The following is a 22,262-nucleotide window of genomic DNA, read 5'->3' on the forward strand; positions in this document are numbered from 1 at the left end:
AGCTTATTCTCATTCTTTGATTCCCCCTCCATTCTTCCTTGAAATAAGGTAGTATACTTCAGGAGATGGGGAATTAAGAAACAATGTGGATTGGAGTTTCGGGAGAGAAGGGGGCTATATTTGATTTTAGTTAATGATAGCTAATATTAATATGGCCATTTATAGTATTTTCTATTCATTATTTTATTTGATCCTTACAGCAACTCCCACTATATGAGATGGTTGTTTTTAATCTTATTAATGAATAAATGGAGATTCAAGAGGTAAATGACTTGTCAGTGCTACACAGTTAACTGGTGTCGGAACCATCTCCTGACTATAAGTCTAGTCTTAGGTTATGTTTCCTCTCTCAAATGTGATAATAAAATTGAGAGAGATCTCCTTTCTTTCTCCTCTCTCAGCTCTTTAAGTATTTGTTTCATTATAATCAGGTGCCCTCTAAAAACAATTCAGTATTCTGGGCTCGGTCTAAACTTGTGGGCAATAGTTGATGGAAAACCCCTTGGCCATCATTATAGGCAGCCATTTTTATTCTAACTCTTTTCTCCTCTCCCCCTCAAAACACATAAAGGATAATAGAATCACAGAATTTAGATCTGAAAGGGACATTAAAATGTCCTTCTTCTTTAAAACCCCAAAGACTCATCAAGCTCACTTTTGCTGTCAATGATCAGGGCTTAGAGATCAGAGGAGAAGGCTTCAGCTTGACTGACCTTGTTTATCCATTTGCATGGTCCTATTCTTTTGAGTTGTGAGTATCTTCCTCAACTCTTCCCACCCCCAACCAGTGGTATAGTGAAGAACTGAGGCTGAGACATCTGCTTTCCTTCCAGAAAGCAGAGTGGTCAATGGAAAGAGACCAAAAATGAAACTTCTTCATCTTTCTCTTGGTCATCCAATGGACCCAACAGACAGTTAGTAATCACCACCACCACCTCCTTATTCTGTGAGTCCTGGGCTAAGTACTGGTGAGGACCATAAGGAGAGTGGAGGGTGAAAGAGAAATAGAAGGCAAAGTCCTATCCCTGAATGAGATCAGTAAGTAGGTAGAAAAGTAAATAATCATGGATGAGAAACCTCATAATACTTACAAGTCTTACTGGAGCAAAGACAGTCGGAAGTCCCCAAGAGAGAAAGGGAAAAAAATGGATTTCAAGTTGGAAAATGTTTCCAGGCTCTTCCAAATCCAGCCTGACTCTAAAGCTGCTCAGTAACCTCAGCCCATCAAGGATTGGTTACTGCCATTCTCTGTGGCTTCTCTGGGTGAAAATGTGCCAAATGCCTGGGGAGTTATGATTCCTACTACAAAGGGTACTCTCTCTCCCTTGCTCTATTTTTCCTTTCTTCTTTAAAAAAATCTAGTTAATTATTATTAATTTCTTTGCTTCCCCATATAATGATATTATCCCTGATTACCTCACTTTAGTTTAATGTGGTTGTAATGGAATTCCAATGGTATTTTTAAGGAATGTCTCAGTCAAGTCAGCATGGTAGAGCTTTGGAGCTGGAATCTCACTATTGAGCTCAACAGAGGTCAGTTAATAAGCATAAAACGGAATAAATTCCACATTTTATATTCTTTAACATCTACCCAATCATCTCATTTAATACAAAGAGCGCATGAAGCAGAAATGAATGCCTATTGTCATTCTCATCTGACCAATGGAGAAACTTTGTTCCAGGTGGAGTTAAATGATTAATGTAATTTCACATAGCTAGCTGGTAGTGGAGCTAGGAGTGATCCCACATCTCTTGACTTCTTGCTGGCTGACTTAATGCCTTCCTTTCCAGTTTTGGAGGGAAAACATATTGACACCACCCTCTATCATCACAAGACTAGAGAGTGAGAGCCTTTTTCTATGATTAGTCATATTGCCCTTTTTTCTCCCCTAATCTTTGTGATTCAGTCACTGCCCACCATATAGACCCTTGGTGCTCCAACTGTTCTGACCTATAGTGTTTTTTTACTCAAACTACAGAGATAGTCATGTGCTAAGTTTCACCATCACTCATGACTGCTTTGTCTCCATCATCAAAAAATATAATATTCTTCTCTCTGATTGTAACATTTTGTACTTCGATATCCCCCTAGGCAAATGGGGTGAAGTGACTTTCCCAGGTTCATACAGCTAAGATGTATTTGAGATCATATTTGAACACAGGACCTCCTCCCATTTGTAGGCCTGGTTCTCAATACACTGAGTCATCTGGTTGAAACTTCCCTCTCCCCATTGTATTTTACTCTTGATTCCCTTGTCTTTTTTTTTTGTGCTTATGTCTCACTACATCTCAACCTTTGTTTATCCTCACCAAAATACTTTCTCTGCTCCTACTTGAATAAAATTGAATGTCCAACTCACACAACTATGTTGACTAGGTCCACTACAAATTCAAGTTATTTAATCTGTTAGGTAAGATTCTGTTCTGAACTTCAGAGCTTCAAATCCCTTTCTGAAATCTTTCCACATCAGAGATACCACTGATACATGCACAAGCAAAGACATATTACTATGCTATAAGAAATGAAGACTCTGAAGAATTCAGAGAAGAATGGGGAGACATATGAAGTGATGCAAAGCAAAATAAGTAGAACCAAGAAAACTATCAATTCTCCACTACTAGAACCTTAAATTTTAGTCCAAAGGATGTTGGGCTCTGATAGGCGAACTTCTGTCTTATCTTTCCTGGAACCAAGCTTTCACATCACTTTCTAGTCTCTTCAGCATCATGAGAACATGATGCCAGCTTCCACTTCCCAATTTCTCTTTATGTACTATCTTCTCCAATTAGAATGTAACCTCCTTGAAGGCAGAAACTGTTGTGCTTGCCTGTGGCTATATCATTACCCCTTATCAAAGTGCTAGGCACATAATAAGAGTTTAATAAATGCTTTTATTTATTGATCAATCTATCCACCATGACAGCAGTAATATAAATAGAAAGGACAAATAAATATGAAAATATAACAAATGAACTTATCATCAAAGAAGAAATGAGAAGACTATATCTCCCTTTCTTCTTTGCAGAGGTGAGTATGGAGTGGACATTATGCACACAGTCAGACTTGGGTGATAAGTTGATTGTATTGTTGAACTGGTGTTCTTCCTCATAAAAAAATCAACTGTCACAAAGTACTCTCTGGGTAGGGGATTAGAAAAGGATACAATATGAAACTAAAGTAACATAAAAACGAAGGATATCAATAAAGATTTTAAAAAAGAAACTGGAGGCCATTCTTCATGAAACCTGTTCCCTGATCCACACTTCCAAACCCCTGACTAATGTTCCCTATTCTCCCCTCTTTAGTTGTCCTCTCGGGGGGAAAGATGCCAAGGTAAAACCCCTTTTTTGGGCTCTGAATCCCTCTGAACCTCCCTGTCCTTTGGGAGCTTACTTTTCAATCCCTCTCTCATCTCTAGTCACTGTTTATCTAATAGTGACTTCCATGATGCAAATATACCCTAGGTCTCTCTTATACTAAACAACCACCAAAACTCCAACTTTGCCATCCCCTCAAACTATTGTTTTATATCTCTTCTTCCATTCAGAGCTAAGCTTTAGGAAAGATATTCTAAATTCATTCATTTTATTTCCTTATCATTTACTGACTTTCTAAGCCTTTGCAATTTGGTTTCTTAACTTGGGGTTCAGAAAACTGCTCTTTTTGCTTGTTTTACTATTTTGATATAGTTCTATTTCAATTTCACTGGTTTTCTTGGTGGTCCTATATATTCTATGCATTAAAAAACCCACCTTATTCTGAGAAGTGGTTCATAGCCCTCATTAAACTGCCAAAAGGATCCAAGACACAAAAAATAATGACTCCCTGCTCTAGGATCGGGCTTAAGTCCCACCTCTTCCACAAAGCCTTAGGAGGATTGCCTCAGCCTTTAAGCTGTCTTGCCCTTTACTGACCATTTTCAGACTCCTCTTGGACATTCTCAGCACCTATATCCAATCTTTCCACCTCTTGTTCTGGGAACTGTTATCTAATAAAGTTATTGTTGCTTCTGGAAATTACCCAGTGGTCACTATTCCTGTGACTTTTGACACCAAAACTCTTTTCCTCTCTCTCCCATCTATATCCTATATTTATCATTTGCCCCATTAGAATGTAAGATGCTAGTGGATGTCCCACTTAACCAGGAGAATTGTATCATATAATTTCAGGTAAGTCTTATCTCCTTTTGCTATTGTAAGCTCCTTTAGGGAGGGATTATATATTTTATTTCTTTTATCTCTCAAAGGAGAGTAGAGTACAGAGTAAGTGACCTAGAAGATCTTGTTGACCAATTATAAGCCAATGCTTTGAAAACTGCTAGTGTGACAGCAGCAAGTATATTTTAAGTAGAAGGGTACAACTCTCCTATTTAAATTGGCTTCTCCCTCCACCTACCACACACAACATGCAGCAACCTACTGACCTCTTGGTTGAAACTCTGAGCCAAGAGCCTCTCCTGAGGGGAGTTCCACAGAACTGAGGAAACTTGGCATTAGCTTGAATGACACTCACTGGACTGAAACATCTATAAATACCAGGGAGGATCACACATCCTTTTCACCCTCTTCTCAGAGTCCTGTCATCCCACGTTTATAATACTAATTACTCTACTAGTCCAGCCATGAAATTTGATTTGACATTTCTTATGTATGTTCTTGGGAATCCACATCACTCAAGCAACAGAGCCAAACTCTTCATGAAAGAGAATTTCTAAGGGTGTCCTGGAGAGGATTGGAGAAGAAATGGAACTGTCTGATGCTTGCCAGTAGTAATCGCTCATTTTAATAAATTTGCATGCCAGTCTCTGTCCCAGTAGCCTTAGTTATTGCAAAAGTCATATGTGCTGTTCAGCAATCCCAGAGACTGTTCTAGGTCACTTCCCTTTGGTTTGGCCACTGACCCTCTGATTCCTTGACAGGAATCCTTTCCTCTTCTAAATGGTGGCCAGGTTCATGTTACTCCTACTGGGAGATCTCTTCAGAGAGAATACTACATAGGCCACTCTGGTTTAAAAAAAACAGCTAGAAGCTCAGAAGGCCATTGTTGAGGCCTCCCCAAACACAAATATCTATCTTATCTTTCTTTAAATAGTTCCTTTGCCCTTTCTCTTCTTTTCTTCCCTCCCTCCCTCCCTCCCTTCCTTCCTTCCTTCCTTCTTTCCTTTCCTTCCTTTCCTTTCTTTCCTTCCTTGCCTTTCTTTCCTTCCTTCCTTCCTTTCCTTTCCTTTCCTTTCCTTTCCTTTCCTTTTCCTTCCTTCCTTCCTTCCTTCCTTCCTTCCTTCCTTCCTTCCTTCCTTCCTCCCTCCCTCCCTTCCTTCGTCCTTCCTTCCTTCTGTCTTTCCTTCCTCCCTCCCTTCCTTCATCCTTCCTTCCTTCCTCCCTTCCTTCCCTCATCCTTCCTTCCTTCTTTCCTTCCTTCCTTCCTTCCAAAAGACCAAACTGCATACAGAATTTCCTTCAATCACAACTTACTGTCAATGGGCTTAGTTTGTATACCACTTTCTATTCAGGTAACTGTCTGAATCAAATAAGATTTGACATATACACTCCTTATTGGTTAGAATCAAATCCAATCAAAGCCTTATGCTCAGGCACTGAGCTAAGGTATTTAAAACTAATCTCTGACCTCAATGTACTTATATTCTAATTGACGAGAGAAAATAATCACAAAAAATGGTAGATATTACATCATAAGAAACAATATAACAAATTGAGAGAAATATACCCCCCTCCAACAGTATGAACTGATACAGAATGGAATGATCTGATCTGGGGAACCAATAGACACCATTACTAAAATAGGATAAATGGGAAGAACACTAAAATGAAGTTGAAAACTGAGTCATTGAAATGCACAATCTTAGAGCCAGGGAAGAGATGAATAAATTCTCCTTCCTCCTTTCCTTGGAGAGGTAGGGGACTATTTGGGGCTGAACATGCGTCAGATGTGATCAATGTAATAGTTTTACTTATGTTGGCTAGTTTGGCTTTGTTACTGGATAAGATTCTCTAAATCAAAGTATATCTAGTAGGAAAAAAGCAACAATAAATTGTAAATTAGAAAATAAAATAACCTTCAGAAATAACTACAAATGGGAGGAAGGACATTAAGAGTTGTGGGCATCAGGAAAGGATTCATTCCAAAGGTAGTAGTTGAGGCAAACTTGAAGGAGACCCGGGATGCTAAGAGGCAGAAGTGAATAGAGAATGAGTTCCAGTCATGGGTGAAATCAGCCTTGGAGATAGAGGTGGAGAATTGTATGTGAAGAACAGAGAGAAAACCAGTCTAGCCAGACCACAAAGTGTGGGAATGATAGAAAGGTAGTTTAGAACCAGATTTTAAAGGGATTTAAATGAGAGAGACATTTATAGTGGAATCTTGAGGTAACAGGAAGCTATTTGAGTTTATCTCGTAAGAAAGGGACATGGTCTGAGATGTACTCTAGGAAAATCACTTGTTTGGCAACTGTGTGTAGGATGAATTGGAGATGGGAGATATTGGAGTGAAGGAGAGCAATTAGGAGGCCATTGCAACAGTCCAGACAAGAGAATGAGGCTTTCAAATAGTGTTACGGCTGCATGGACAAGGAGAAGGTGACTGACAGGAGAGATTGTGTGGATGCAAATTACCCAAGATGTGGCTACTATGTAGATGGAAGGTGAGAGTGAAAAATCAAGGATAATGCTAAAGTGTGAACCTAGGTGACTGAAAGGATTAGTGGTGAAACTCATGTTGATGGATGGATGTGAAGGTGCTTGAAAAATAAAAAAAAACATAAAACATAAGCTAGGTAGCTCAGAAGATAGAGATAGGAAGTCCTAGGTTCGAATCTGGCCTCAGACACTTCCTAGCTACATGGCCATAGGCAAGACACTTAACCCCAGGTGCCTAACCCTTGCCATTCTTCTGCCTTAGAACCAATGCTTAGTATTGCATCTAAGACAAAAGGTAAGAGTTAAAAAAAACACCATATAAATATGAGGTGTCCCAAGGATCCATAATTGCAAGAATGTGATAGGTTCATGTACCAATGTCGATAGAGACCTAGAAGCATCATCATAACTGAATGGCTAGAGCAATTCGTTTGAAATCAGGAAGATCACAAGCTCATTAGTGCACGTGTTAGAAGGGAGCTCTAGAAGGCCAAAGGCCATTTGGTACAACTCCTCTCATTTTGCAAATGCAGGAACTAAGGCCAAAAGAAGCTAAGTGACAGTCACACAGGTCTAGTTTTAAATTTTGCTTCAGATATTTACCAGCTCTGTGATCCTACAAAAGTTACCTAGATACTTTGAACTCATTTCCTTTTCTGTAAAATAAGTATAATCATAGGACTTTCCTCTTAAAGTTACTAAAAAGATCAATTAAAATAAGGAAACACCTTGAAAACCTCAAATTATTAAATGCCAATTACAATTATGAGCAGAGGTCTTCTTTCTCTTCCCTTCGTCCCAATTAATCCCTCTATGATCAATCTCATAAGTAGCCAGGCAGGTCCTTGAATGGAAGGTGTACAGCCAACCACATTATAGGAACATCCATTAAGCTCCTACTATATGCAAAGGGTTAGGGATACTTAATGGCTATAATTTTTATACCATCCAGACTTCAATTTAGAAAAGGTATGAAGTAAAGATTAAATAACGTGCCCATGGTCACAGCTAGCAAGCACCAAAAAAGACCTACAAAGACAAAAATTTAGCAATTCAGGCCCTCAGAGGGATCATATTTTTACCATATAAAGGTAAGGTAATCACGATAATTTCAACAACTTCCCTAGATAAAATTACAAAAATGGGTGAAATTTCTCTCGTCTTTCTGTACTTTCTCATTTCCTTCATTTGATGTTGCCTCTCTTCTCCGGTTACCAATGCTATAACACTGTAGGGTATTTCTTGTAAAGGAAGAAAGCTCTGGTAAACTAATTCATATGAAGATATAAGTGATTTGGCATATTCCCCCAGACAGAGGGGGTTATTTTGAAAGACCTCATACTTGAGTTACAAGAACATATAGCTAAATGGTGGGATTCCAGGCGACTAGTGACTAGCATGTGTGGGAGATATTTTGGAGGTATGGAGAGTTTGACAAACTACAATTTATGACACGTAAATGACCACCTACTTTGCCTACATGTAGGTCCAGGACTATGTTATTCCAATATATCATTGCAGGTTGTGTAAGCAGAAAGAGAAATTGATTTGATATAGTTATTTCTTTCAGAAATATTACTCATGATAACCACTGCTAGCTGGATTGGTAGAATGTGGAAGTGTTTGGGGTGAAGGATTGGGGAATCCAATATACATTATATCACAACAATGATATGTTGGCAGAATGGGCAGAACTATCTATTTGGTATAGGACCCGAGGCTATCCCAAAGGAGTGTAGCATTCAGGACAATATCTTGAGGGGGTGGCGCAGAAGGGCCAGGATCACATCAAGGTTGTGAGTTATCCATTGCTATTGTTTGAGGGTGAACAAGTGAGCAATTCTAAATCTGTTCTCTCTCTCTCACTTGAACATTTTTATCTGAGTAAAGGCATGATGTTGGCAAAATAGCACTGGCTTTGGCATCTAAACACCAGGATTCAAACTTCAGGTCTTCCACTTATTCACTGGATGACTTTGTACAAATGATTCCCTTTCTCTGGACCTTAGTGAAAAAATGAGGGGGATAAACTCATTGATATCTAATATGCCTTTCAGCTCTGCCATTCAATGATTGGGTTGAAAGGAACATCAAGGGTAGTCGTTCAATAATAAAAACATAAAATCCACTGCCTTTTATGTTTAATTATTTTCATATCAATGTAGCAGAAAAAGTCACAAAACTCAGACACCAAAGACAGGTGATTTTTCATAGCTCAGGGATTCCAGAAGCAATTTTGTATCATAGCATTTATTAAAGATAATACTAAGGATACTCTATCTCATATTCTTTTAAGTCATATCACCTTGCTTATGCTATCCTTTGATATGTTTATAGGGTATAAATTACTTTTAAATGTTCTGGTCTTATGGTCTTGGTGGATTTTCTCTCTTGGAGATAAAATTTAAAAGGGCATTATACATTTTAAGAAAGAGCTCTTGTACTCTGGGTGTGAAGATGTCTTATTCTCTGATCATGGTTTATCTTGGATCATCACCTTCCAAATCTTATGGAACAAGGCTTTGACTATAGACACATTCTCTGGAGTCCTTGTTTATTTATGTAGTCTGAATTTTACAGCCACAAATAGAAGGGTTCTAAATTCTTTTATTCTATTATTTTGCTTTGGGATTTTTATTTTTAAATTAAAATTTTTTATTAACAATAGTGTGTTTTCTCTCTCTTTTAACTATTTTCAAGGAGAAAAAAGGAGAAAGAAAACTCTTGTAAAAAACACGAACATATATAGTCAAATGAAACAAGTTCCTACATTAGCTTTGTTTAAAAAAAATATGTTTCAATGTATACTGCACTCTGTCAGGAGGTAAATAGCATGTTTCATTCTGAATTTCCTAAATTCACAGTTGGTCATTGCCTTGATAAGAGTTCATAAGACTTTTAAAGTTATTATCTTTGCGATATTGTTGCTATTCTACAAATTATTTTCCTATTTCTGCTCGCTTCCCTCTACATCAGTTTATATAAATCTTCTCAGTCAACAATTTCTTGGACCTCTGTTGTTTCTTTGTTTCAGCCTGGCTTGGAGCAATAACTTGAAGCTTGGACTTGACAAATGATACTCTTGACCTACCAGTCCTCTTCTCTCATGTATTGTCCTCCAGATTTCAGACCAATTTTGAGAATCACATCTCCATTTGCTTGTTCTTAGAATAATATATTCCTGGTCTTCATCTTGATGCTCATAATTTTAATCTTTATTTCTTTTTTTTTCAAGTTTGCCAGAGAATCATTGATAATAATAGTAGTATGTATATGGGACAGCTAAGTGGTATTGTGGATAGAGCCTGAGGCCTAGAGTCAGGAAGATTCATTTGCATTGGTTCAAATACAGCTTCTGATACTTACTAGCTGTGTTATCCTGGGCAAGTCACTTGACCCTGTTTGCCTCAGTTTCCTTATCTGTAAAATGAGCTGAAGAAGGAAATGGCAAACTACTCCAGTATCTTTGCCAAGAAAACTCCAAATGGGGTCATGAAAGGTGGGACATGACTGAAAGACCTGAACAACAAAAAAATATTCATATGTATGCATGTATGCATGTATAATAGTAGTATATATATATATATATACATAGTAGAAGTAGTAATAGCATTTCAGAGTGTTTTAAAATACACAAACTCCTTTCTTTTATTTTTACAACAACCCTATAAAGTAGGTGTTATTGTTATTCTTATTTTATAAATGAAGAAACTGATTGAAAGAAATTAAGTGGTTTGCTTAAGGGAAAACAGCTAGTAAATGTCCAAAACAAGATTTGAACTCTGGTCTTCCTGACTTCAAGTCAGGACCAAGACTTAGTGCCTCAGTAACACTTGAACCTTGATTCTGACAATCAACTAGTTGAAACAAGAAACTATCCCTCTGGGTTCTGGGTTTGAGTCTAGAACCTGTCTCCTTGGATCTACTCATAAGAGCATACAAGTTCAAAGACTTCATAGGTGAGTGTAGCAAGGTGGAAAGAAAGACTTCAGGACTCAGCTCAGAAGTCCTAGTTTTGGATGCCATTTCTGCTGCCGATCAAGTCCTGACATCTCTGGGCCTCAATTCCCTAATCTGTAAATTGAAGTTAGCATAGGTGATTTTTAAAAATTCTTACTTTTTGTCTTAAAATCAATACCAGGTATTGGTTCCAAGGCAGAAGAGTGGTAAGAGCTATAATGGGGGTTAAGTGACTTGCCCAGGGTCACACAGCTAAAAAATGTCTGAATCCAGCTTTGAACCCAGGACCTCCCATATCCAAACCTACCTCTCTATCCACTGAGCTTCCTAGCTGCCCATCTTAGGTTATCTTAAGTCTCTTCTAGCTCCAAATTATGGAATCACTACTAGAGCTATGATGACTGACTAGGATCCCCTCTCCTTATACTTCTTGTCCTCATAGTGAATTCTTCTCTTCTCAGCTCCTACCTCGCCATCAGCCTGGAGCCCTAAGTCCCTTTCCACCCCCTTCTTTCTGGAGTAAATGTAATTCTTATATGAGTAACCTTTGGTAGCTGTTTAATTTTTCTGGACCTGCTTGCTAAAGTCTTCTATCTAAATGAGATCCCCATATGCTCTATGTGACATGTAGCCTTTTGGGCTTGTGCCCGTGTTCCCTGCTCCATTCCCTGGCCCCATACAGTGAGTAGAGCCTGATTGAGATGCTTCTAGGAGACTGAAGTGGCCCACAATGCACCAGGGCAGGCCAATTGTGAAATAATCTCTGACTCTATGTCTTTCTGTCTTTCTTTCTAAATTGCCTATTGCCATAATACCTCATGCCATGGGGAGAGCTTCCTTTTAGATCCCAGCTGGTTATCAATTTATGGCCTGAAGCCTGATGACTGATAGCCCTTATAACTTTTCTCTTTGCTGGTGGACCTGCAGGTGCTATTTTCTCTAATGTTGTAAGTAGTTTATTAAAAGCCAAAGGGACAGAGCTTAGAGCTGAAGACCAAACAAAATCTGGCCAGGTCCAGATGTCTTTAATATAGGCCTTGGGGAATTCACCTCTTATTATAAGTATTACTTTTTTAAAGACTGTTGGATTCATTTTTTAAAATGTTCTTTGCCCACATACCCTTGGGCAACAAATATACTAAATGTAACTGTAATTAAAATAGTTTTAAAATCACCAACCCCAACACCTTATAAAGCTTGGAAGAATCACACAGGAACTAGCATGGATAAAAATAATAGCCTTGTGTGGTTCCTTTCACCCCTTTCACCCATGCCCAGCATTAGAATTATTTGACTATTCACAAAAGGAAAAGCTGAACTAGCTATGAAATGTATTTTAATGGTGATGGTGCTTTACTTGCCCATAACCTATTAAAAACAAACAAACAAACAAACAACTTTCCAAAGTCTTTCATATGTTGTCTCTTTTGATGCTCATCAATTCCCTACAAGTGGACAGTGAGAAAGATGGGGTGGAGAGGGAAATTATCACTATTTTAATGGATGAAAAAAATAGATCTACATAAAAGAAAGGAATAGCTTGAATTGAGAAGGAGTTAGTAACCAGGCCAAATAGAGGAAGAAACTCTTTTTATCATAATACCCATGATTATTGCAAAATCCAGTAAAAAGTCCCAGAGTTGGCTCATGCCCTGATACTGAAAATATAGGGACTGTCATCATACTACATCACTGTTTATTAGCCTTCCATTGAGAAGAATAAACAACTTATTTCACTATCTGAGAAAGTATCCAAAAAGAAGGAGTAAGGGATGGTAACAAAAAGAGTGATTAAACTTGCTCTTCTTGGCTCTGGAAGATAGAACTAGGAGTCACTGGTGAAAGTTGAAAGAATGCAGATTTTAGAAAAATAAATCTAATAATTAAAGCTTTCCAAAATGACAACAACCAGCCTTTGGAAGCAGAGTTTCCTTTCATTTGTGGTACCCAATTGGAAGTTGGATGATTGCTACACCAAGGGAAACTACCAGATTCATGGTTTTGGTAGAGATTGGATGAGATAGATGACATCAGGGGCTATTCTAATACTAAGTGGTATGATTCTGAAGCAAAAACCAAGGAATCTGAATGAATATGGCTTCTCATCCTCAAGTGACATTCTCGCTTATCAATGATTCTCTCTCTTGAAAATGGAGAAGAACTTTAAATGTCCCCTCCTGGGAAGCAGAGGCTTGGAGATAAGCCGTCCATGTGCTGCAAAGTCTTTCATCCTGGGAAGAATCAATCCTCTGCTACTTGAAGCCTTGCTTCTTTCCACTTAGCTTTGAGTGGTTGACCACTAAATGATTCCTAACCAAATCATATCAAGGCCACTTGATACAAATACCAAAATTCTCAAAGATTAACATTTCTTCAGAGGTTTGAGATAAACCATGCTGTTGGGTCTCACCCTCATCCCACCTGACATATACTCAAACAAAATTTTCTGCACAGCTAAAAATCAGTACAACTCTGGAATCAAATAACAAATGAGCAACGAAAGGAAAAGAAGTGGGAGGGTAGGGGTAGGGTGTGGAAATACAGAAAGAGGACCAGCTTGATCTCTTTCCCTTGGTGATGATGGTAATAGGATTTGCTTATATTTAAATAACTGATCTCTTACTTCTCTCTTAGCTCCAACAGCATTTGACTATGTACATGAGCCTTAAACCTATTCCAGCACTAGCTAGGTTGCCAAAGACATCCCCCAAGGAGTGCCTCCTTGCATTTCTGCCCAGCAGAGTTCTTCCTTTCAGTCCTGCTCCTCCAAACACAAGAGCTATGACCACTGCAGCCCAGGGATTCTCTGACTAATGGACTTCATAGATATTAATCCCTATAAGTAGTAAACTATAGAGATCAACCAACATATCATTTAAAGGAGCCATAAAATGGCAGATAACTTTCCTATAAGTGGCAGGTTACCCCAAAGCTTCTCACTTCCCAGAATTTCTGGCAGAAATGCGAGTTCTTGCAGAAATAGCCTTTAAGTCACATGACTTCTCCAAACAGACCCTAATATGAGTGGATCCAACTGCATTTCAGGTCAAACTTTGATTTCCCTTCAGTCATGGAATCCTAATCTTCCTTTCCTACAAGTTTGTCTATCAAGAATAGCTTCCTTTGAGTCACAAGGGTGAAGAGCAGCTGGTTCATCTGTCAAAAGACTCAAAATCTGCTTTTGGCAAAGCAGTAGTTTTCATCAGCATGTGACCTTAAGGTAACATTTACATTGTAGAAGACTCCATTTTGACTGGAAGACCAAAGTCCCATCTCTGGGCCTGGCTGGCAGAATGAGACAGCAAAGCTAATAAAAAGTGGAGATTATTAAAGGCTTCATCTTCTTTCTCTCCCATTTTCTCCCCTCTTTGAAACCCACCAATATGTGCAAGTACATCAGCTGCTCATCTGTCATTGACAAATAAATACAACTCATTCCTTCAGAATTACTCAAGAAAGGCAGACACAATTTCTCGCTAGTTAGAGTTAGAGAGGACAGTAAATGGAGTTGAAGAAATACCATGTCTATGAAGTTTAGGGGTTACTTTTCTGAGTGAAGTACTTTCTAGGGTTTGCATTGTCTCTTGTTTCTACATTGAGCAGAATCTCAAGGCCTCAGACATCTATTTTATTAAATTTTAAAGAGTATATTTTATAGAAATGAGTATTTCTCAGGCATCAGACACAAGGAGATGAGAGAGTCAGTCTTGGCTGGAGTCTACTCACAATTAGTGCTCTGTCACGTGAGGGTTTCCTGGATTCTTCGAGATAAATATCTGTGTAGTCCAGTTCAAACCAAGTACCAGGAAAGTATCCTGTAAAAGACAGAAAAAAAAATCAAAGCCACCGAGTCCAAAGAAATAATGTTTGATTTTGTATTTTACAAACATTTTTTTCTTTCTTTTTTCTGCTACCAAGTCATGGATTGTGTCTACAGAGGCAAGGCATTTAAATGAAAACAATAAGATACAAGGACAGTTGCAGTAAATCATTTAAACTCAAAAAGAACTAGCAGAAAATTCACTCAAAGACCATGATGAAAATGATCAGTTGAACTAAACAACAATAAACTTTTATTCTTTTCTATTGGTGAGTGGTCCCATTTGGCCACCATGGCCATTATCTAAGGAGATGGGGAATGATCTAATACAGAGAGGTGGACCTGAAATCAGGAAGACAGGAAATCCCAACTTCACTTATTAGCTGTGTGATTATGGGCAAGTCATATCTCATTTTTGAATCTCAGTTGGTTTCATTATCTGTAAAATGGGGATAAAAATGCACATAGTACTCATTTCACACTATGGTTCTGAGGATAGATATGTATATAAAGAGCTTTGTAAACATTAATACTCTATAAAAATGTTAGTTTGTATCCGCTATTTTTTAAAACCACTAGTTAAATTGACTCACTTTATTGTTTATTTTGAAACAACCATTTGAATTAAGCAATACAAATGTTATTCAGATCAACTGGCTAGCCATTTAAAAACAAGCAAACAAAACGTCTAGTTATATTTGAATTTAGCCCTGGTTTTCAATGTAGATACCATCTCCTTTTCCAAACTTTAACCCTCATTGTTGGAGAACCCTGCATACTTCCATGGCCCATTACCATTCTTAACAGGCTTTGGACCCCTGAGGTTGCTTTAAGCAAAGGGTGCAATTTCAGCCATCTAAATAAGTAAATAAATGGGGGAGAAAATCCATGTTAATTGCAGCAATTTGCAGTACTTTTAGATTCTTAATTAAGAAATAAAACAGGATCCATTATCCAAGCCAGCTTTATATGATACACATATATCAGCATTATGACCAGAGATAGAGTTCTAAAGTCACCCCTATAAATGGCTACACAGACCAATCAGTGGCACATTATTGCCAAAGAGCTATAAGAAATAGCCAGCAAAATATGCATTATCCATAAACTTTCCTCTCCTATAGATGATAGTGGGATTTTATTTGCATGGTTGGCAGGAAGACTAGGCTGTTCTAATATAATTTCTTCACTATATCTGAATTCTATCATAAGTACTTTATTCCTTTAAGTTAATCATTGTTATCTCCTCTTAAATATATGAAAACACAATGATGATATATATTTGGAAGTGCCCTCCAGTGATGATGATTGCAATCGAGTACCTGCCCATGCTCTCAGATTTGTCCAAGTCAAATTGATTTTTTTTCTACACTTCAATACTATAAGCTCTTCAGGGCAGAGATAGGATGTTACTCATCATTGTAACTCTCCTAGAAAATATTTTTTTTTTACCTAGTAGCCATTCAATAATTGGTGAATGAATAAAAGGATGACTAAAGTCTAGGGTAGTGCTTGAATAACAAGCCTTCTTCAAACTCTTTTTTTCTTAAGCCCTTACCTTCTACCTTAGAAACAATACTACCATACTAAGGCAGAAGAGCAGTGAGGGCTAGGCCAGTGATGGGGCAACCTTTTGAGCTTGGTATGTCAAAATTCGACAAAAAACTGAGTATAACTCAGATGGTATGTCACTTCGAGAAAAAAACCATAATTTTGCGATTTTTATAGTTTAAATAACAAAAATGTATAATTGTAATATATAACTATATTTAATAAACCAAAATAGGTAAATTAATATAGGTAGAATTGTCATCTATATTGCACAGAGTGTCTACACTACACTACAGCAAATTTTTCATCCTCGGCATGCAGCCCCATACTTCTTTGTATGCATGCATGGCTGCATGTCATCGAAAATGCCTAATTGTGTCAGTGCTAACATGTGTATCATAGGTTTACCATCATCGGGCTAGGCAATGGAGGTTATATGACTTGTCAGGATTCATAGTTAGGAACTATATGAGGCCAGATTTGAACCTAGGAGCTCTCATCTCCAGGCCTAGTTCTCTGTCTATTGAGCCATCTAATCTACTCTTTTCCTTCTTCAAAATCTTAGCCTAACATTTCAAATCTCTATACTTTGGTATAAAATTTATTCCTTTTTCATTTTCAGATGTCTCAGCAATTCCTTGATTTTCACAGTAGCTCCCAGTGAAATTACATGTTAGCTGAGAATTCAAATCTAATAATTAAAAAAAAAAATAAATGTTACGTTATATAGTTGTGGCTTTCTATTTGTTCTGAAACAGACTTTTTTTTAAACTTACATTTTAAAAAATGTGATCTCAGAAAGTATAGGAATAGAAAGACCATTCCTCAAAATAATAAACAGTATATATTTAAAATCATCAGCAAGTATCATCTGTAACAGGCACAAGTTAGAAGCCTTCCCAATAAGACCAGGAGTGAAGCAAGGATGCCCATTTTCACTTCTGTAATTCAATATTGTACTAGAAACACTAGCATTAGCAATTAGAGAAGAAAAAGTAATTGAAGGGATTAAAGTAGGCAATGAGGAAACTAAACTATCACCTTTTGCAGATGCTATGACGGTATACTTAAAGAATCCTAGAAAATCAATGAAAAGATTAGTGAAAATAATGAATAACTTTAGTAAAGTTGCAGGATATGAGATGAACCCACATTAATCATCAGCATTTCTGTGTATTTCTAACAAAATTCAGCAGTAGGAGTTAGAAAAACTCCATTTAAAATCACTCTAGACAATATAAAATATTTAAGAATCTATCTGCAAAGACAAACACTGGAATTATATGAATACACCTACAAAACACTTCACATAATTAAAATTAGATCTAAATAACTGGAAAAATATTAATTGCTCATGGGTAGGATGAACTAACATAATCAAAATGGCAATCCTACCTAAATTAATCTACTTATTCAGTATCATACCTATTGAACTACCAAAAACTTTTTTATAGAATTAGAAAAAATTAAAACAAAGTTTATCTGGAAGAATAAAAGATCAAGAATATCAAGGGAAATAATGAAAAAAATTTGTGAAGGATGAAGGCCTAGCAGTACCAGATCTTAAACTGTACCATAAAGCAGTGATAATGAAAACAATATGGTACTGGCTAAGAGACAGAAGGGTAGCTCAATGGAATAGGCTTGGGGTAAATTACGTCATCAAGCTAGTGTTCAATAAACCCAAAGATCCCAGCTTTTGGGACAAGAACTCACAATTTGACAAAAACTGTTGGGAAAAATGGAAAACAGTATGGGAAAAATTAGGTTTAGATCAATATCTTGCACTCTATAGCAAGATAAATTCAAAATGGGTAAAGGACTTAAATATAAAGAGTGAAATGTGAACATAAAATACTATGCCTGTCAGATGTGTGGGAAAGGAAGGAATTTAAGACCAAGCAAGAGATAAAGAACATTACAAAATGTAAAATGAATGACTATGATTATATCAAGTTAAAAAGGTTTTGTACAAACAAAACCAATGAAACCAAAATTAGAAGGAAAGCAACAAATTGGGGAAACATTTTTATAACAAAACTCCCTGACAAAGGTTTAATTTTCCAAATATATAAGGAACTAAATCAAATTTACAAAAAGTCAAACCATTTCCCAATTGACAAATGGTCAAGGGACATGAATAGGCAGTTTTCACATGAAGACATCAAAACTATCAATAAGCACATTAAAAAGTGTACTAAATCCCTCCTGATTAAAGAAATGCAAATCAGAACAATTCTGAGGTACCACTTATACCTAGCAGACTGCCAATATGGCAGCAAAGGAAAGTGATATATGTTGAAGGGAATGCTGCAAAATTGGGACATTAATACACTGCTGGTGGAGTTGTGAATTGGTCCAACCACTCTGGTGGACAATTTGGAATTATGCGCAAAGGGCTTTAAAAGAATGCTTGCCCTTTGATCCAGCTATACCACTGCTGGGTTTGTACCCCAAAGAGGAAAAAGACTTGTACAAAAATATTTATAGCCGCACTCTTTGTGGTGGCAAAAAACTAGAAAATGAGCAAATGTCCTTCAATTGGGGAATGGCTGAACAAATTGTGGTATCTGATGGTGATGGAATATTATTGTGCTCAAAGGAATGATGAACTGGAGGAATTCTATGTGAACTGGAAAGACCTCCAGGAATTGATGCAGAGTGAAAGGAGCAGAAACAGGAGAACATTGTACACAGAGACTGACACATTATGGCACAATCCAATGTAATGGACCTCTCTACTAGCAGGAATGCAGTGACCGAGGAATCCTGAGGAACTTATGAGAAAGAAAACTATCCACATCCAGAGAAAGAACTGTGGGAACAGAAATGCAGAAGAAAAAACTATGATTGGTCACATGGTTCGATGGGGATGTGATTAGTGTTTTGATGTTAAAAGTTCACTCTACTGCAAATATGAATAACATGGAAATAGGTTTTGAAATAGGGGAATTGCTTGTGACCTCTGGGAGGGGGGGAGGGAAGAGGGTGGGAAAAATCATGAATCATATAACCACGGAAAATATTCTAAATAATAAAAAATTTGATCTCTTTGAGAAGAATTCAGAAATCTAATCTAAGAAAAAAATAAACTTTACATTGACGATTAAAACAAACAGTGTAGTATTCTTAGTAATTATTTATATTTCAATTAATTTCAATGTAGAAAGTACTCATCTCTTTGCTTTCCTTCACACAGCCAATATCGTGGCACAGTCCCTCAACACTTCTTATCTATTCTACTGCAATAGGCTGGTTGGTCCCCACCTCAATTCTCTTCCCATTCCTATGCATCCTCCTCCACTTAGCTCTCAAAGGAATCCTAAGGAGTAGATTTGACCAGGATAGCACCCTACTTTGTAAATTCCTAGCCTCCTAATTCTCCTCAATTCCAGGCCCCACAGAATCAGATCCAAATCTATCTTAGCCACTCCAAGGTATCTTAAACAAACTTTGCAGGGTGAATAACCCTTCTTAGCACATGAGGAAACTGACCTAGTTACTTAGCTCATCTCTGATATCCTTGCAATAATTTCTTTCCTCTTTTTGCATACTTCTCACCACTTTAAGGGGAATAATCCTCAAGCAGGACACTTGAATCAGGTCACATCTCTGATCTAACATCTTTGATGGCTGCCTATTGCCTATTAAAGGAAAGTTCTAAACTTGAAAGCTGACCATTTGAGACTCTCCAAATCTGGGCCCTAAAAATCATCGCATTTGTGAGTTGGAAGGGATATTATAGGTTGCCTAGTTCAACATCTTTGTTTTTTTATTGATGAAAAAATTTAGTCTAGAGAGCAAAGTGATATGCATGTGTGCATGTGTGCTCCTGTATATGTGTCTATACTAAAGTATTACTATATATGTAAAATATCTTGCTATATACTATATTACTAATGTATATGGTACATAGAATATTTTTGGGTACATGTATGGGTATACACACACATATACACATATTAGATTCATTATTGTGATTGATTCATCTCTCTCTGTGTCAACTTCCATTTTCCAACAGAGATATTTCAATAATTTAAGGATGAATTTGGACACTCGTTTCATTGATACAGATTACAACCACCTGGAGTCTTAGTAGTTGGTTTCAGAGAGCTCCTAGGCCAACCTAGTGATAATTCTTTTAGGACTAGGATAGGCCAGTCCTTTTTTTTTTTTTTTTTTTTTTAAACACTTACCTTCTGCTTTAGAATCAATAAATGTCTACTGGTTCCAAGGCAGAAGAGTGGAAGGGCTAGGCAATGAGGGTTAAGTGACTTGCCCAGGGTCACACAGCTAGGAAGTGTCTGAGGCCAGATTTGGTCCAATCCTCTTTTGATAGATATACTATAATATATAAATTGAAGATAAGAATGATAAAATGTGTATATATACATACATGCATGTGTATATATGTACACATGTGTATATACACACAGATATACAATCATATAAACATATAGACACATATGTGTATTTTGCCTATGTATTTTTTGTTGTCACTGTTGTTAAGCCATTTCAATTGTGTCCAACTCATCATGACCATGTATTGTTTGTTTGTTCATTTGTTTTGACAAAGAAACTGAAATGTTTTGTCATTTCTTTCTCCAGCTCATTTTATAGAGGAAACTGAGGCAAATAGTGTTAAGTGACTTACTCGGGATCACACAGCTAGTAAGTGTCTGAGACCAGATCTGAACTCAGGAATATGAATTTTTCTGACTCCAGGGAAAGGAATTTATGTGCTGTGCCACCCAGCTGTCCCTAGATATTTTGTGTGTGTGTGTGTGTGTGTGTATGTATATACATATATATGTATTATATATATAATAGGTATTGTATGTGTATATCATATCTATACACACACACAATATAATATATATAATAGTTAATGTTTGGCAAAGGTAGAACTAGGACCCAGATTTTTCCTGGTATTCAAGCCAGTGCTTTTTCTACCACAAAATGTTGCCTCCCCAAAATGTCTACCTTACTTTGCTCTATTTCTCTACTATTTTCCTCTAAGCACACCTGAAGATCCCAGGTTCCTGCTACATGTCTTGCCACACCTTTCCCAGAGCTGAGCACAGAGAAGATACTCAATAAATACTTGCTGATTAATTAATAAGAAATAAACTCCAGGGTCTCCTTCATAGGCTCTCAGCAGGGTGCCATGCAGCATATTCTGTCTTCTGTGGATTGAATCCTAAGCCTTACAGATGAACCTTAAGGGAACTAATTCCACTGCTTTATACTCCCAAAGTGGAAGAAATTATCTATTTTCTCATTATACATTCAGACTAATTAATTATAATAATCCTTTGCTGTTCCTAGGCCTTTATACTTTTCAAAGCACTTTCACATCCATTATCTCAATTGAGCTTCATAGCTACCCCTGTGATAAGGGTAGGGCAGGGCTTATTTCCATTTTGTTAGTTGGAATCGAGCCTGAGATGTGGAAGATCTAGGCTACTCTCTATGCTTTTGGTTTAAAGCTCTTTCCACTATACCACAGTGCCTCCATCCCAAAGTATCCACATCACTAGGCTTCTAGAATTTCCCTCTCCAGTTATTTTACAGTTTTGTTTTGACCAATACTTCTTTTCTCTCATTTCTGTCTTTTCCTCTCCCTCTATCTCTATCTTTATCTCATCCTTCCTTCTATCTCTCTTTTACCTTCTGTCATACCTTACCATCTGTCATAATCAATACTGTGTATTGATTCTAAGGGAGAAGAGTGGTAAGGGCTAGGCAATGGGGGTTAAGTGACTTTCCCAGGGTCACAGAGCTCTAGGAAGTATCTGGGTTCAGATTTGAACCTAGGTCCTCCCATCTCTAGGGCTAGCTCTCAAACCACTGAGCCACCTAGCTGGCCCCCTCCTCTCTATTTTACTCTCTCCCTCTCCCTCTGTCTCTACTTCCTCTTCTTCTCCCTCCTCTCTCTCTGTCTCTCTGTCTCTGTCTTTCCCCTCCACCTCCCTCCTTTATTGCTCTGTCATTCTCTTCCCACTGGTCCAGCTTTCCATTGTAGGCAATCCTTGTCTTTCCTGAATGATGGATGACACCATTTGGTTTTCTTCTGGTTCTCTTTGCTTGAATTTTCACTCAACCATGCCACCCCCAGAGCAGCATTATTCTGGTATAATATCTCCTGCCAGTATCCTTTAAAAATCATTCTTGTTCTTCTCCTCAGGACTTCCTGAGAGGCTGTACTTCTCAGCTAATGAAGTGCTTCAGACTGAAGGCCCTGCTTCTCACAAATTCCCAGGACTCTCCAGGGAGT

The sequence above is a fragment of the Gracilinanus agilis genome, chromosome 1 (assembly GCF_016433145.1).
Source record: "Gracilinanus agilis isolate LMUSP501 chromosome 1, AgileGrace, whole genome shotgun sequence".
Taxonomy (NCBI): domain Eukaryota; kingdom Metazoa; phylum Chordata; class Mammalia; order Didelphimorphia; family Didelphidae; genus Gracilinanus; species Gracilinanus agilis.